The 15241-nt window shown below is 43.2% G+C and overlaps 1 protein-coding gene across 6 annotated transcripts in view; it reads right to left on the bottom strand.

The window, feature by feature from the left end:
• PACSIN3 (protein kinase C and casein kinase substrate in neurons 3) overlaps positions 1-14496 on the bottom strand; it is a 28279-nt gene extending 13783 nt beyond the window's left edge. For 2 of the 6 annotated variants that reach the window (XM_033148591.1, XM_033148629.1), the window contains exon 1: positions 14265-14496. The gene's annotated coding sequence lies outside the window, so the exon portion shown is untranslated. Of the gene's footprint in view, positions 1-223; positions 411-13688; positions 13708-14264 lie in introns of those variants that run through there. The other 4 variants (XM_033148620.1, XM_033148639.1, XM_033148611.1 and 1 more) reach the window with 3 other exon arrangements.
• Between the last annotated feature and the right edge of the window lie 745 nt (positions 14497-15241).

Here is a 15241-nt window from a genome sequence, read left to right as displayed (position 1 = left end):
TTGAGACTTAATATAATCAAACAAACCAACAAAAATACATTGCACACAATAAAAATCAGACACCAATAACAAAGAAAATGAAAAGCAAGAAACATGTCATCATTCAGTAAAGAAACAAGTGAAGCAACAGGAAATACCTGTACTGCTTAGATTAAATTTAAGATTTGCACTGCCGGCACCTGTAGTTAATCCACTGGGCCTTTAAAGAAACAGTAGTACTCACATTTTTGGAGTGACCCAAAGTTCACTTTGTGGGCTGCAGCTATGGCACAGTATAGCTTTTAAACACAGTATTCTTTTTGAAGAGGAGCTTAATAAGCTAGTATTCAACAAAGGAGCTGTTGCTCCTGTGCTGAACAGCAGCAAGTAAATCCTATGCATGCACACTTGTGCAATGGGTGTTTTTCCTTGTCCAGGGGGCACTCCCTAAGGAAGAGTCACCTGGTTGAGAAAGCAGCCAGGAACGGGCATTTCCCGGCCTCTCCCTTGGAATCTATGCCTATCTCAAATGCCTGATCCAGTTTCAGAGAAGATTTAGCCAAGTGTTCCAGTCCCACAAGTGACACATCTTCCAAGCAGGAGATGACATTTCCACCTTGGCAAAACAGCAAGTCAGAGAAGAGTCAACCTAAGGGAGTTCAGGACACTCGGCTTCCTAATTATCCCAGCAGTAATAATCTTTGAAATAACTGCATATGGAACCATATTGGATGCCTCCAATGTAAACAGACCAGCTTGCCAGATCAAAGACTCAACACTCCTCTGTGCTCCTGATAGTTGGTAATATGGGCCCAATTTATTTCTGTACTTCAAAAAAACTCTACTAGACTTTATATGCTTAGCCAGCTCGTCTCCAAAGCTATGACTTCATAGATGTTTCTCTAACATTAAGCATATAATTTTCTTAGTTTCAGGATACTGTAATCCGTATTGCCAACAGACAACAATTTTTTCTAGTAGCACCTTAGAGACCAACTGAGTTTGTTCCTGGTATGAGCTTTCGTGTGCATGCACACTTCTTCAGATACACTGAAACAGAAGTCACCAGATCCTTAAATATAGTGGGGGAGTGGGGAGGGGTATTACTCAGAAGGGTGGTGGGAATGGGTGATAGGCTGATAAGTGTGGAAAACCTGTTGATGACTCTAAACGGCTGCAATTAGTCTTGCAGGGAAAGGCAAGGGGTGAGATGGCTAAAGATGGCTTTGTTATGTATAATGAGATAAGAATCCAATGTCTTTGTTCAAACCAGGTTTCTCCATGGTTTTAAGTTTGGTGATTAGTTGCAAAACTATGGCAGACCAACACGGCTACCCACCTGTAACCAGACAACAATTTATTCAGAATACAGTCCACAGCAGTTCTACAGACAACCATACATTTTATTTTCCCTTCAATCCAAGGGGAGAACAAGACAGATATTGCTCAATTGAGAAATTAGAGCTCTCCAGCTTCCACCTTTCATTCATTATCTCTGAAAGTTGACAAATGTGCCACATCTAAAAGAAAAGACACCATTATTCATTAATGCAGAAACAGGTGAGAGAATAACTCCCCAGCTTTCTCCATGCACCTAAATAGTACCATTTTATAGCATATGTGCTCACAGCTAAATATTTGCTTGTTACCACCCTCATCAGCTGAAGTTGGGGTATTTTTAACTCTAATATGTAATGGTATCACTTTTCCTGACTCATCTCCAGATGAATCAACTGTATTACTTCAGTACTTTCAAAGCATTTTGCCATTTGTGTCGTGTACATTTCTAACCTCAATGTCATCTTACTTATGAAAGCCAGATCACTTCCAGCTCAATAAATTTAACCAATCTGCTCCCTTCCATCTCTATGTTGTAGGAGGAATGAGTTCATTCCCAAACCCTCTCTCAGAGGACAGGATCCATTCACTTGTAGACAAGCCTTGAAGAGCTTGGCTGTCCTGCTTTGCTATTTGGAAGCTTACATCAGAGTCAGATAGTTTCCCCAATATTTAAACCAACCTTTCTTGTTACAGTGCATCCTCCCCCAATCTGGTGCCTTCCAGATATTTTTGACTACAGGGCACTGGGTTGGGGGAAAGCTACTATAGCACAACACACACAAACACAAACACAGTGAGGCTTTTCTCTGACTGATAAATTGCAAACGATTCATACATTCTTCAACCTTTTCCTAAAACAACTGAACCAAAGACATAACCGGATCAATAGCAAAAACTGCATCTATTCCTCATGTTTCCCTTAGAATTCCTGTTATTTGCCATGGCATTCTCATTGATTACAAGTGCTTTTAGGAACAATGATGACACAATCTGTGTACTGTGCCCTAGCCAAGGAACAAGAGGAGCCAAGTAGAGCAGAAAAATTGTGCATTAACCAAAAAACAAAACACCAAACCACGGGGCAAAATTTATCATTTTCAGCCCATTGCACATGGATATTTTATTTTTTAACACATTTACAGGCTTAAAATAGTTTGTGGAACTATATTTAATGTGTTTTATTTACATTAGGAGTCACTGCAAAAAGAAGAAAAAATATTGGTCACCAAGTCCTATTTAGTTTGGAGAGTTTGATGACTTGTTTCACTGTGAAGATTCGTGGTTCTTTTCAATGCAGAGGATTTTTTTAAAAACCTATTTCTGTAATGTAGAAATTGTTCTAGGTTTAGTAGCACTCAGTATTTCCTTCAGGCATGTACCCAAGCAAGTTTCCCAGTCAGACTACCAGACAACTCTGTTTATTATTATTAACATACAGAACATACATTTTTACCCTTTAGCTGTGCTCGATGTACTCTGGGAACAATTGAATGTGTTCCAGCACTTCAAAGCACCAGCCAGGTGACCACTGTCTGATACAATAATCCCTATATTTAGGGGATGGGACGGGACTCCCAAGCTATTATATCAGAACAAATCTCTTTTAAAAAAAACTTTGTGAAGACAAAGATACATTTATTGGGATTCATTAATACAAAGGGCTGTGTAGCCAATACAAAATGGAGCAAAAGGAAAGGAAAGGGTGGGTATTTACTCTAACTCCATTTTTCTGTTACTCATTGTAATCAGTTCCTCTGCTTTGATGATGGAGAGATTCATTGTTCACACTTCTGCTGCTATTAACTAGTTTACTCAATTACTTCCTCCAAGAAGAAAATCCAAACAACATGAAAGGCAAAGTTCAGAGCCATCCAGAAGTTGAACCCTAGAGATCAACAGCTGTACACCAGCCTATTCTGCATAATTTAGAGGCCTCTTCGGTGGGTGTGGGTGTGTGGAAGGAGTGCGGGGAGAGACATGCCTGGGAACAGCAGATGGAAGAGTGAGTCGGGAGGGCCCACCATCCATGAAAAACCTTGATGACAACATTTCCCTCAGCATGGAAAGGAGCCCAGATGTAATTGGTTTATCAGCTCTCTCAACATTAAACAAAATGTACCATTTAGTCCTCAAATAGAAACATTTGAGGGATGGCTAGTGCCACTGGAATGGAAGTAACTACTCTGAAAATCCCAAGTACAGTACTTAAGAGCTACATTCTAAAAAGTATTATGATGGCTCCCTTTCATGGACATCTCTGTACAGTATGTTTTATATCTGGATCTTCCTACTGATTGATGAGAAGTTGCCAGTAACAGCTTTTCACTCCCCTGCAGTCTATGCCTCTAACCACGTACGATGCCACTTTCTTCCTTATGATCTGTCCTGGGCTAGAGCAAGGTGCCACCAACCAGACCTGCTTAGCCCTTGCTTCATATGGGAATTTTGCTTTAGAACAGCCTTTGCTGACTTGGTGCCCTCCAAATGTTTGGTGCCCTCCAACTCCCATCAACCACAGCTGCTTTAAAGGTTCGGCACATCATAAAACCAGAGTCTGATCTAATAACATTATCTACTAGTGCTTTAAACCCGTTACATTAACGGGCGCTAGAACATATGTGGTGAAACTTTTTAAAAAACAGACTGCTCGCCCGCCACCACTTGTAATGGCCGCTGCCGCTTAGAAGTATGTCCACGCGAGCGCGTGCACACCCGCTGCTTCAACAGCTTCGCCCGGCCGCCCGAAGTCTCTGTGCTCCAAGTCCCAACGGCTGTCCGTGGGGCACATGCGCAGTAGCGCAATCCCACGGACACGGGGACTGGACGCAGAGACACTTGCACTTTATTAGTGTAGATTTACCCTCTCATGCTGATCAGCAGAACCAAGGGGTAAAATACTGGACCACTTCAAACTGCATGTGGGATCTGCTTGCTTGACTCTTACGTGCCAATTTATTTTTTTCACATAATATTGAAAAAAGACTGTTTGAAGCCATAACAACAGCTCACAGAAACACTATGACATTATAGCACAATTATGTTTCTCGCCACATTGCCAAAGCTTTAATGTTTAGGAATGCAGGATGCAACTGTGTTATTTCCCCCCAACAAGACACTGTTCCAACGTCCCTTTCAAAACAATGGGCATGAGGAGCTAACTGTGGTACATCCCTTTTGGAAAAAAGGAAGTTAGCTGGCAATTCTTAAAACTGGTCCACTGCTGATTTCCACTTGGTTCCAGTAGTAATTGTGCCTGTGTAATGCACACAATACTGTGCAAAATAAAGCTTCCTCCTCAATACTTTGGGTTTTTTTTTTACAAATATTTACATTATTTTTTAACAGAAGATAGTGTCATAAGAAAAATAGAATCTTGGTGTGGGAAGTATACTCCCTTCTTGGCTTGCAGCTTCTGTCACAATATTCTAGAACTGCAAAACAAAGTTTGCACTACATGCATTAAATTGTCATCACTGTATTGACACTTTCTGAAAAGTGCTGAGCTCATGGGCTCAAGTGGAAGGATGTTGCTGGCATTAGTCAGGTTTACAACCCAAACCCTTTAGACTGATAATTGGTTTCTGAGAATGTAACCACCCTATAGGCACATTCCTCAAGATGTTTTTTCACCCAGTTAGTATTGCTGGCAAATTGTTTCTCTCCATACACCCTCACACACCCTGCCCATTTCTACATGGAGAATCATGATCTCACTCCAGAAGAAGAGCCCTAGTCTGCATTCTGTAAAATTAGAGTCTTTTAATCCCAGGTTTTCTGTTTCAGATACTATCTCTGCAGCCCTCTGTCAGACATATTATAAGCACAGGCGAGACTTTTCAAGATGCTTCCAGTTTGGGATCATTAAGTCTGTTCTTCACCACAACTACCTCCATTTAGATGTTGGCAAAAGCACACAGCAAATACACAGAGAGCAATCTGTGTATAAAGTTATACATAGCAGGTCATGTGATTTAGTAGAACCACCCATAGCCTTCAGCAATTGCCTTATCAAGGCGTAGACATCTGCCAAGGACTTCAGCCTAGAAAAACTAGTCATTTGAAGAAATCCTGAGCAGCAAAGAAGAGAACACACACTGATAAAGGGAAAAAGGCTGGGGGTAAAAACAGAAACAACTTGAAAACATAGGTGTATGCTTTCCTTTAGACATTTGCCACGCCACCTTGTACTGCAGATTATTTCCTACTCTTTTATCAAGGTACATAGAAAGAACTCCTCCTCTAAGCTCAACAATGCCAAGGTTGGGTTGCACTGCTGTTTCGCAGTCCCTACTCCCAAGCACAGGCAGTAACAAGACAAACTCAAGTATAAACAAAATATAAAATCAAAAAATCCTTCCAGTAGCACCTTAGAGACCAACTAAGTTTGTTCTTGGTATAAGCTTTCGTGTGCATGCACACTTCTTCAGGTACACAACAAGTATGTGCAACAAAATGAACAGGAGCATCATAGAAGAAATTAGTTTAGACTTTAAACAAAGTCCACTTGATAGTTAACCACTTAAATAAATTGATCAGGATAAGATGAGACTAGACGAACTGCATACTATGCATTCCTCTAGACCTGGTAATTAAATTGTTAAGATTCACCAATGAAACTTTATTTTTTGTAGGATTCCAAATGTAGCCAAACAAGTACACTTAAACCTGAAGCAAAACCTGTTTAAACCAGGATTAATCAATGTTTAATTTTGAAATATGTCACAGTGGCTACAATGCACATCAAAGCTGACGAAACCACTTCGAAAAACCATGTTTATGTCCCTCAGTTTTAATTCAATCTTACTGGGGAGTGGAGAGAGGAAGGAGTGGGATACTTACACATGTGTGGCATTGGCAAAAGGCTGTTTGATCCAATGGTTAAAGAAAAACCAGCTACCAAACCTCCATTAAGGAATATAAACACTTTGATTACACAAAACATTTTCCACTATGGACTTCAGGTATACAATAGTGGGGGACTGATATGTCAGGCCCTTCTGCTATAAACAGCTATATAAATGACTTGTTATGACAGTAGACCTTCTCAAAAATCTAACATTAACCATATGATTGATTATTCAAGTCAAGTTTAGGGAAAATCCAAACACATCAGGAATTATGGAAGAGATGCTCTGAAACCAGAGAACCAATGAGTGAGCAGACATGCCTTAGAACCGGTATCAGACATGCTGTGGCACATGCTTTTACACTGTGTGTGGTTAAGAGCATAAGCTATGAGCTTGATCCCTAGTCCAATGCTCAGCCCCACTATTCATTCACTGCTTGGCCTTAGTAAGAGCTTCTCTCTCATATTCATCTTTCCCACCCGTTTTTAATATGGGAGTAGAGTAATACTGGCCTGCCAGGAGGTTTATTTTGAGGATTACCAAGATAAACTGCTGGATGGGACAAACACTAAGTAGCCTGAAATGTAGCATATCCCATCAATCTCTACAGCCTAGGTGATACACAGCAAATCAGTTAAGGAGTTTAACCTCCTATGCTTATTATCTGCTAGAGGGCATCTGAAAACAGAAGAGATACCGTAGATAGATATATGATAGATACCCTGTTTCTCCTAAAATAAGACATAGCCATAAAATAAGCCATAGCAGGATTTCTATGCATTTGCGAAATATAAGCCGTTCCCCAAAAATAAGCCATACCCCGAAAATAAGCCATAGTGAAGTGGTACCTCCCATTAAAACAGCCTGGAGAGGCGTGGCTATGCAGCGTACCGATGCGACGCGGTTAAAATAAGACATCCCCTGAAAATAAGCCATACTGTGTTTTGTAGAGTGAAAAAAAATATAAGACGGTGTCTTATTTTAGGAGAAACACGGTAGATAGATCATAGAATCATAGAGTTGGAAGAGACCACAAGGGCCATCCAGTCCAACCCCCTGCCAAGCAGGAAACACAATCAAAGCATTCCTGACAGATGGCTGTCAAGCCTCTGCTTAAAGACCTCCAAAGAAGGAGATAGATAGATAACATTTCTTACATTCTCATTTTTGTGTGACCTTAAGATATTTACCAAGCCTGTTCCCAGAATGGCTTTTCCAGACCTTGTAGAACACAGAACTTGTCTTAACTTGTGATAGTTATGTAAAAGGTTACCAACCGATAGAGCAGTTCATTTGCATCACCAAGGCAGGTTACAGAAGCAACAGTGAAAACTACAACATTGTAAATAAAAAGAAAAACACTTTTTAAGTCAATGACATGTATTTTCTAGTGTAGTTCTCATGTCAGTGATTTAAACCTACCCTATGCTAGTCTATTGATATGACAGCTCAGTACTAGCAAGCAGAAACTGGCCCTGTAATTGACTAAAAACTATTGCGTAGGAGGCATTGTGTGGTCAATACTGTGCTCAGCTACCTCTTTTGAAGGCTGTGGATCAAGCGAGGCAAGTGCTGACACAGATGACTAGAGAGAGGTGTGGGCAGCCTGCCAGTATTCTCACCTCTCCCTTCTTTACACCAGATATAGCAATCCATACCCATATAATGCCAGTGTAAAGGTTAGAGAAGGGAAGGCCAACTTCTATAGTCTCAGGAGTCACTATATTCTCCAGATGGTGGGCTGGGGCCCGAAATTTATTTGGCAGGTCAGTCCGAACATTTTATCAGTATTCAGGTTCTGCAACATCGTTGGCATCATCTAACAGTAAGGGCTCCAAAGTCATAGCGCACATGGCTGAGAACTGCATCTCTCTTTGGCTTTTGTATTTATAGCAGTGTGACATCTTGCAACTTTTGAAAACTGTTTCCTTTTCAAAAGGAAAACTTTAGAAAATATGTTACTATTATCTTGATTGAAATTTAATAGGGTCCTGAAAAAAAGTTAACTTCAGGACTGGAGGACACTCACAGGTCACCAGCTGGCCATCCTTGTTTTACAGCAGCGATTGGGAACCTGTGGCCCTCCAGATGTTGTTGAACCACAGTTCCCACCAGCCAGCATGGCCCATGGTCAAGCATGTTGGGGGATGGAGTCCACTATCATCAGGAGGACCACAGATTGCTCATCTTCATTTTAAAGGAAGTACAGCCACTTGAGAAGCAAACTTCTAAACCATATAAGCAACAAGCGTATATATGTTCTCTGTTCCAGTTCAGTCTAAATTTGAAATTCTTTATTTTCTGTCCCCCAAAAAGAAATGAAAAGTATTTCACGGAATATCCAGTCTCAGGATCTGGAATCCCACAATACAGTATCTCAATAATACCTTCCTTTGGAAAACAGAACAAGTTTTTTAACTGATAATCTACGAAACTCAACCCATACAATGTATAATTGAGAATGCAGTTTAAGAATCAAACAGGAGAATGAAAATCCTGTATAGTTTCACTAGTCACCTCATTCAACTCAACATTTTGCTCTTAAATGAAGCAGCTACCATGTCTAGTTATTTATACCATTATAAATATACCTACAGAAAGTTGTTATGGATTTTCAAACATTAGAGGTTAGCAGCAGGCAATAAGAACATCAGTATGAGCAATTCAATTGTGTTCCATAGGACAGACCACTGTTTTTAGCTTTCCCATATAGCTATAGCAAGGCCTTCACCTTTAAGGTGGATTTTACTGAAGTCTCTATAAAGCTTTGTAAACAAAGTAGTAGCTGCTGCCCTAAGACATCTTTACTGTTCTGTATGGTTCCCAATAGCATTTTTAAGCCTGACTTTGTACTTTTACCCAACTGATACATATCCATCTCACCAGAAGACATGCACTAATACTGTACTATCATACTACGTTGCTAACATATTAATGCCAGATCCTGGTCAGAAAGAGCTTGAGTTTTCTTGCCTTCCAACATCCATCTCTGTCTAAATGAAGAAATGTTTTTGTTACGCAGGAAGAATATGTCTCCAGGTGTTGTATGAACAAACCCAGCATGGAGAATACTAGGCAGGCTACCTCTAGAATTCATCAGGAAGTTGGAAGTAATGGAATTAGTGCCTTGGGCATGTTTAGTTCAAGTCTAGAAGAATGTTGTTTTAATGACAGGCAGCACCGATCAGTTCAGTTTTATTTAAAGCACCCAAAAGTTTTTTTTTAATGGGGAAAAAAATCACAGCAGATTTGCAGAATGAGGCTAGCGCCTTGGTTCATCTAACACTACATGTTTAGCCTGGAGCATCTGAGGTACAATTCACATGCGAAGCAGCACCCCACAAATGGACCATAATCCCCAGCTATCCTGTTAAAAAATAAAGCTCTTGTTTAGTCAGAAACAGGTTTGCTCCCACATTTCAGTGTTTGCAAGCAATGAATGAAATAATAACAATGACTGATATTCAAAGAAGCAGAGCTACTCAGTTCAACATAGAGAAGTCTAGAGCAACACACATTGTCTGGAGAAGGAACTTCCTGATTCAATTTTAATTAAGCCCTGGTGGAGAAGTGATTGCTATCCTACATCATCATCATCATCATCATCATTATTATCCAGGATTTTTGAGTGGCTGTGAACAGGCACTAATATGTCTACTAAAAACAAAAGTGTAGCAATAAAGACAGAGTTCATGATCTTTCAGCTCTTACTTCATACCAAAGAAAAGTGACCCCACAAGTTTGCAATGTGTTGCTGGTATAGATAAAGAATATCATTATTATACCTATATAATAATATGGAAATATGGCTGAGAGAGTGTGGGCTACGCTAGCTTGCCAAAGGAGTCCCTGTAGAATAGTCCAGTGTCATCACCCTACCATGCTGAATGTGTGTGATTATTTTGTAGGCAGTAGCGGCCAGGATTTGATTTATTTGATTTATTGTTCTTCTATGCCATATTTCATTCAAATGAATTGCAAAGGGGCTTACAAATGATAAGTAACACTAACAAAATAAAACAATAGAGCATCACAAATACAGTGAAAATCATATAAAATAATTGGGTGGCAGTAAGGCAGAGAACCACCCTCCTATCACTAGCATTCCAACAGCTTCCCTGGGCAGCTTCCCTTGCCCATTTCCCCTCCTCACTCACTGAAGCCAAAAGCCACCATTCCAAATGGGCAATAGAGCATTCCATTCAGCAGGAATGGATAAGGTAAGCTTATCTTCTCCAGCGAGAAAAAGTCTTTTAGGAAAGGAGTTCAGTAGAGAGAGGTGAAATGACACAAGGATACATATTTACAATGCTAAAGCAGAACAGATCTACAGCACTGTACTAAAACAGGATAGATTAGTAAGTCAGTTTCCTTCAAATATATTAATCAGTACATGCCACACACGTTTCTCACTATTGACACACAGATCAAGCAGTTGATTACTTTCGTACTGGGATACCCACCCAGCGCACAAAGTATGTGCACAGCATAAGCTATGAAATGCACACAAATGCACAATATGGCAGCTTTGGTCCAGAAGATGTCCCGGTTGTGGGATGACAACCCCCCACCAGGGGCATACTGCAGCATCAAGAAGCTCCTTGTTGGGGTCACCCCTCTTTACATAGGGTGTTTTTTGGGTAGGTGCTTTTCCTCCTGCTGCATTACAATCCTGTGCTGTTGTTTTGTTCACTTTGTCATTGGTTGGTTTGTTGTTTTATTTTCTGTTTTTAATATATATTTGTCCCTGTTTTAATTGTGTTAGTTTTGTAACTCAAACTTCTTTTTGAGCTTCTAGGGCTTCCATGATCAGGAACTGACCCATCTGCTATACAAGGCAGTGAAACCTGTGCCCCCCGCCCGGGTGTTTTTCTTCAGCTAATCAAACTATGTTTCAAGTTGGCATATGAAGATAAAGGAATTCAACCCTTATTTCAATTAAACCTGGTAAATGGGCCTAAAATGTTAGGTCCCCTGACAGGAGGGTAAGAGGAAAGATCTGTTTTACAATGGTGTATTCAGCCTGCTTTAAATATTTACAGATCTGCTGGGGTGATGCTAAGTGATAAAACCAGTGGTTGGTGTCTGTTTGAGCACGAGGCCCCAAACATGCAGAGTTTTAAGATACGAGTTACTTGATTACATATGCTAACAGTGCAAAGAAGCATCAAAGACTGACCTAGAACTGAGTATCTCACAGTTTATCATGCCGAAAGCTACCTTGTACCTCTGGAAATAGCCTAGTATATTTGTCTCACTTTCCCTTATTCCAGTTGTTTCCAGGGTGAGTTTATTACATCAATTTATATTGAACAAGTATTGCAGTTAAGGTGTAAGGAACAGAGACAAACTAGTTAACTTTGCAGCGTCCTACAGTCCACAAAGTTTGTGCTCCTATTCTAGTTCCCCCCCCCCCAAATACACTGGGTTTAGGGCAAGTAGCAACATGGTTCTGAAAAGTCAGGCTGGTGGAAACAGAGGAGCGATCTTACACCTCACAGTACCTGGGGTCCTACACCTAGCAGACATCAAAGTTGTTTGAGAAGCAGCAAGGCTCACTTGTGTTTGGAATGCTGAAGGGATTATTTTGTATGAAGACTATTTCAAAAAATAAAATAGCCAAAACTAATGGCAGACTGATGGCAGGACAGTTATAATGCATTTCATACATTTCTACTTCCTAACTGGCGACTATGTGTGTCAGCTTAAGCAGCCCTTAAGTTTCTTCAACAGTCAGAACTGTCAGAAGACCCAGAGGCATAACAAACCTCCCCTGAGCCACAATGCATCTAACTGTGTAATGCAGTAAGCAGAAATTCCATTCTTGCTCCACCTAGCAATCGGCTCACACCTAGAAACAGTCAGATCTATCCAGCATTTGTTTAACGCTCTGCTTCATAATTGCAAATCCTCTTAATGTTATTTAAGGTAAAGTTTAGTGGAACGAACATACGCCTTTTAAAGCAAGGTTTTAACTCTTTAATACTATGGGAGGCATTTGAGAGTTACACTATTAACCATCGGTAAAAACCTCACACATTTCCATGCAAATTGGTTCATGGCTGACTTTACTGTCCCTGGTATTTGTGATTTTTGGAAGCCACCTGCTGTATGAGAAATCCAGAAGGGCACATTTGAAGCTGCATGTAGCTTTCTCCCTCCTCCTTTTGACCAGCCCTTCAAATAAACAGATTGTGTTAAGTGCAACAAGTAGGGAAAATTTAGCTGGCACAGAAAGCTGTTATACTGGTTCACGGTTTGTACAGCTTGTAAAGCTCCTCTGACATTTCCTTTGAGGAGCTTCTGACCTCTTCCATGACCAAGAAAGGACAAACCACAGATGGTATTTTCTCACTTGCTACAACAGAAATCCTGTATTAAGTTCTCTGTACAAGAATATCAGCACATCATATTAGCTGCTTTCCTTCATGGACAGAGTTACCCAAAATAAAAATACATGTGGAGCCAGGTAACAAGATCACACAGGTTCAGAGAGCATCCCCTGGTGTCTGCATGTCCATACCTCAGTCTTCAACAAAATGCCACTCAACCATACAGAGATATTATCCTCAGCATCTATAAGGGGACCTTCCCTTCCACTTTTCCCTCCCAGCACGAAACTGCAGTAATACTGCAGATGTTTGCATCTCACCTTCTGTTGGCAAGACTTGCTACTTCCATTTTAATTCTGTAGTGTACAAGCTATTCAGCTTGAAACTGTCCCACCCCTTCTTTCCAGTCGGAATTCCCAAAGCTTTAAATACAAAATTATTTTAAAAATCCAATCTATATATTACAGACAACTAAGTTTTAGCCTACAGTATAAGCTAGCCAATAATATAATATAAATGGCTCTACTCAGAGTATGACTTAGTTTGATATCACCAATTATGTGTTGTACTCTTATTATGCACCCCACCTTTTAAACAAATCGAATTCTGATTGGCCCAGAACTGCAATATTCAGCCATCTCCTGCTGGAGGAAATTTCATTTTGGTGGCTAAGCAGAAGCGTTTTTACCCAGACCTTCAAACATCAAGTTGTAGATGGTGGACGGGGGAACAATAAGTTGTGGAGGGAAGGATCCTAGTGGCTTTTACTCTCTTTGGCAGCCCCTCTCGCTAAACTCCCCTGCAAGGCTGCGGCTTCCAGTTTCATTGTGGGAAGCAGCTCGCACCAGATCCTCCTTCACAAAGGAGCTCTGTCATCTTATCTCCCGCGCCCGAGCCCAGTTCCGCACCGATCAGACGAGGGGTTCTCACCCGAAAGTTATCGGCCTTAGCGATGACAGGAAGGGGGGGGGGGAGAGGAGACAAGTATGAAACAAACCTGTTCAGAACGCTGCCAAATCCTTAGTTCCTAATGTTTAAAACTGAAGAAGTTGGCGAGCGCGCCTGTCCCTCCCACCCGTTATAAGAAACCCATGCCTCCCCGCCCCCCATTCCGACTCTCCTTCACCGGAGAGAGATCTTGGAAGTGGGTGCGGCGGCAGTTTCGCGCCGGACAGAGGCTACGACCTACCTGCCCCCGCGCAATCCAGCGGAAAGAATGTCCGCTGAGAGCAACGTGAGAGACCCGAAGCGCGCTCGCGCCCCGCCGCCTCCGCACACGCAGCAGCCCTGACTGGGGGAGAGGAAAGGGGGAGCGAGGAGGACGGTGGTAAGAGGGCGAGAGCAGCCCCGGGCTCCCGCCAGCCGCCCCTAGAGGAAAATAAAGACGACTCAGTTATCCTCCCCCCACCCTCCCTCGAGAGTCGCTGCGTTACCTTCTTGAAGCTGCCTGCCGCAGCTGCTGCCTCGAGGAGGACAATCGCTCTCTGTCTGGCGAGGCGAAAGGGCTCGGAGCGCCTTTTCCACTACGCAGAGCGCAGCAAAAAGGGAACAGGGATCTTGTGGCTCCTTGCTCGGGAATAGGTCCAAGAAAGGAACTTACCTCCTCGGTCCCACCCTCCCAAAACAGGGGGGGGGGACGGGACCCAAAAAGGAATCTCCCTTTCTTTTCCCTGCTAGAAGAAGAATGGGCTCTTGTTGGAGACGCTGCGAGTAGTCCAGCCCCCGAGCAGAGCCCGCAGGGAGAGGAGGTTACTAGGAGACTTACCTCTCCAAGTTGCTGCTCCGGAGACTCTCGCTCGGAGAGCAGTCCTGAGGCTCGCCGGCAGCAACCAGCGAAGCGTCCGAGGAAGGAAAGGCTCGGGCACACGTTCCTCGCCAAGCCCACCCTGCCCGGATCAATCCGCCTCTCGCTCCTCTCCTGCGGCGCAAACTCTCGCTCTCGTTCGCTCCGTCGCCCCTCCCCCTATTTCAAGCGGCCGGACGGACAGCGAAGCGGGGGGGGGGGGGGGGGGAGAGAGGCCGGTCCGCCTCCCGGGCGGTAGGCGGACCCACGCAGCCCCCCGGAGACCTCCGAAGGGGAGCGCGGCACGACTCCCGGGCGGAGAGGCCTGGGCTGCGGGCGGGCGAGGAGCGCGAGCTCGCTGGGCAAGAAAAAGAAGGCTCCCTCCACCCTCCTGCCTCGGGCCGAGAGGGAGGGAGGGAGCTTCTGATCCAATTATCCCGCTGTCGTCGTGGGGATGAAGGGAGGCCCTGCCCAGCAGCAACAGGAGAGGCTGAGCTGGCCACATTTAAAGCGGCGGCGGCGGGGTGGGGGAATGGTGTGGTGATATAATATTCGCATAACCGCAGCCGGGGCTCAGCTTCGGAAGGAGCGAGGTTTCAGTCGGGACGTACGAGCCAGGAAAAGTAGGAGCGCCTCTGCACATGTGGAGAGTGCGTGACTGTGGCGCAGCTCTCACGCGCCCAGGAACACGCGAGCAGGGATTCCTACCGGTGCGGTTTGCAGGCCCTGTCGCTCCTCTTTCCTTTTAAGTCGTTGAGCACAGCTCAGGCTGAAGCAACAAGCAGGCACCGTAGAGGCTCCGGGGATATCGAGGCGGAGGGTTTTCTGCGATGGGGCAAAAAGAGAACAGTCGCACTCGCAAAGGCTGTCGAAGGGCTATGGGGCTCTTTCCCTCCCAAAAGAGGAGAAAGCAGTGATTCACCCGGGCGTCCTCCTTCCCAGATTGCTGTTTAGTGGCT

Source organism: Lacerta agilis, chromosome 1 (genome assembly GCF_009819535.1).
Source record: "Lacerta agilis isolate rLacAgi1 chromosome 1, rLacAgi1.pri, whole genome shotgun sequence".
Taxonomy (NCBI): Eukaryota; Metazoa; Chordata; class Lepidosauria; order Squamata; family Lacertidae; genus Lacerta; species Lacerta agilis.
This window is presented reverse-complemented; position numbering and strand designations above follow the sequence as displayed.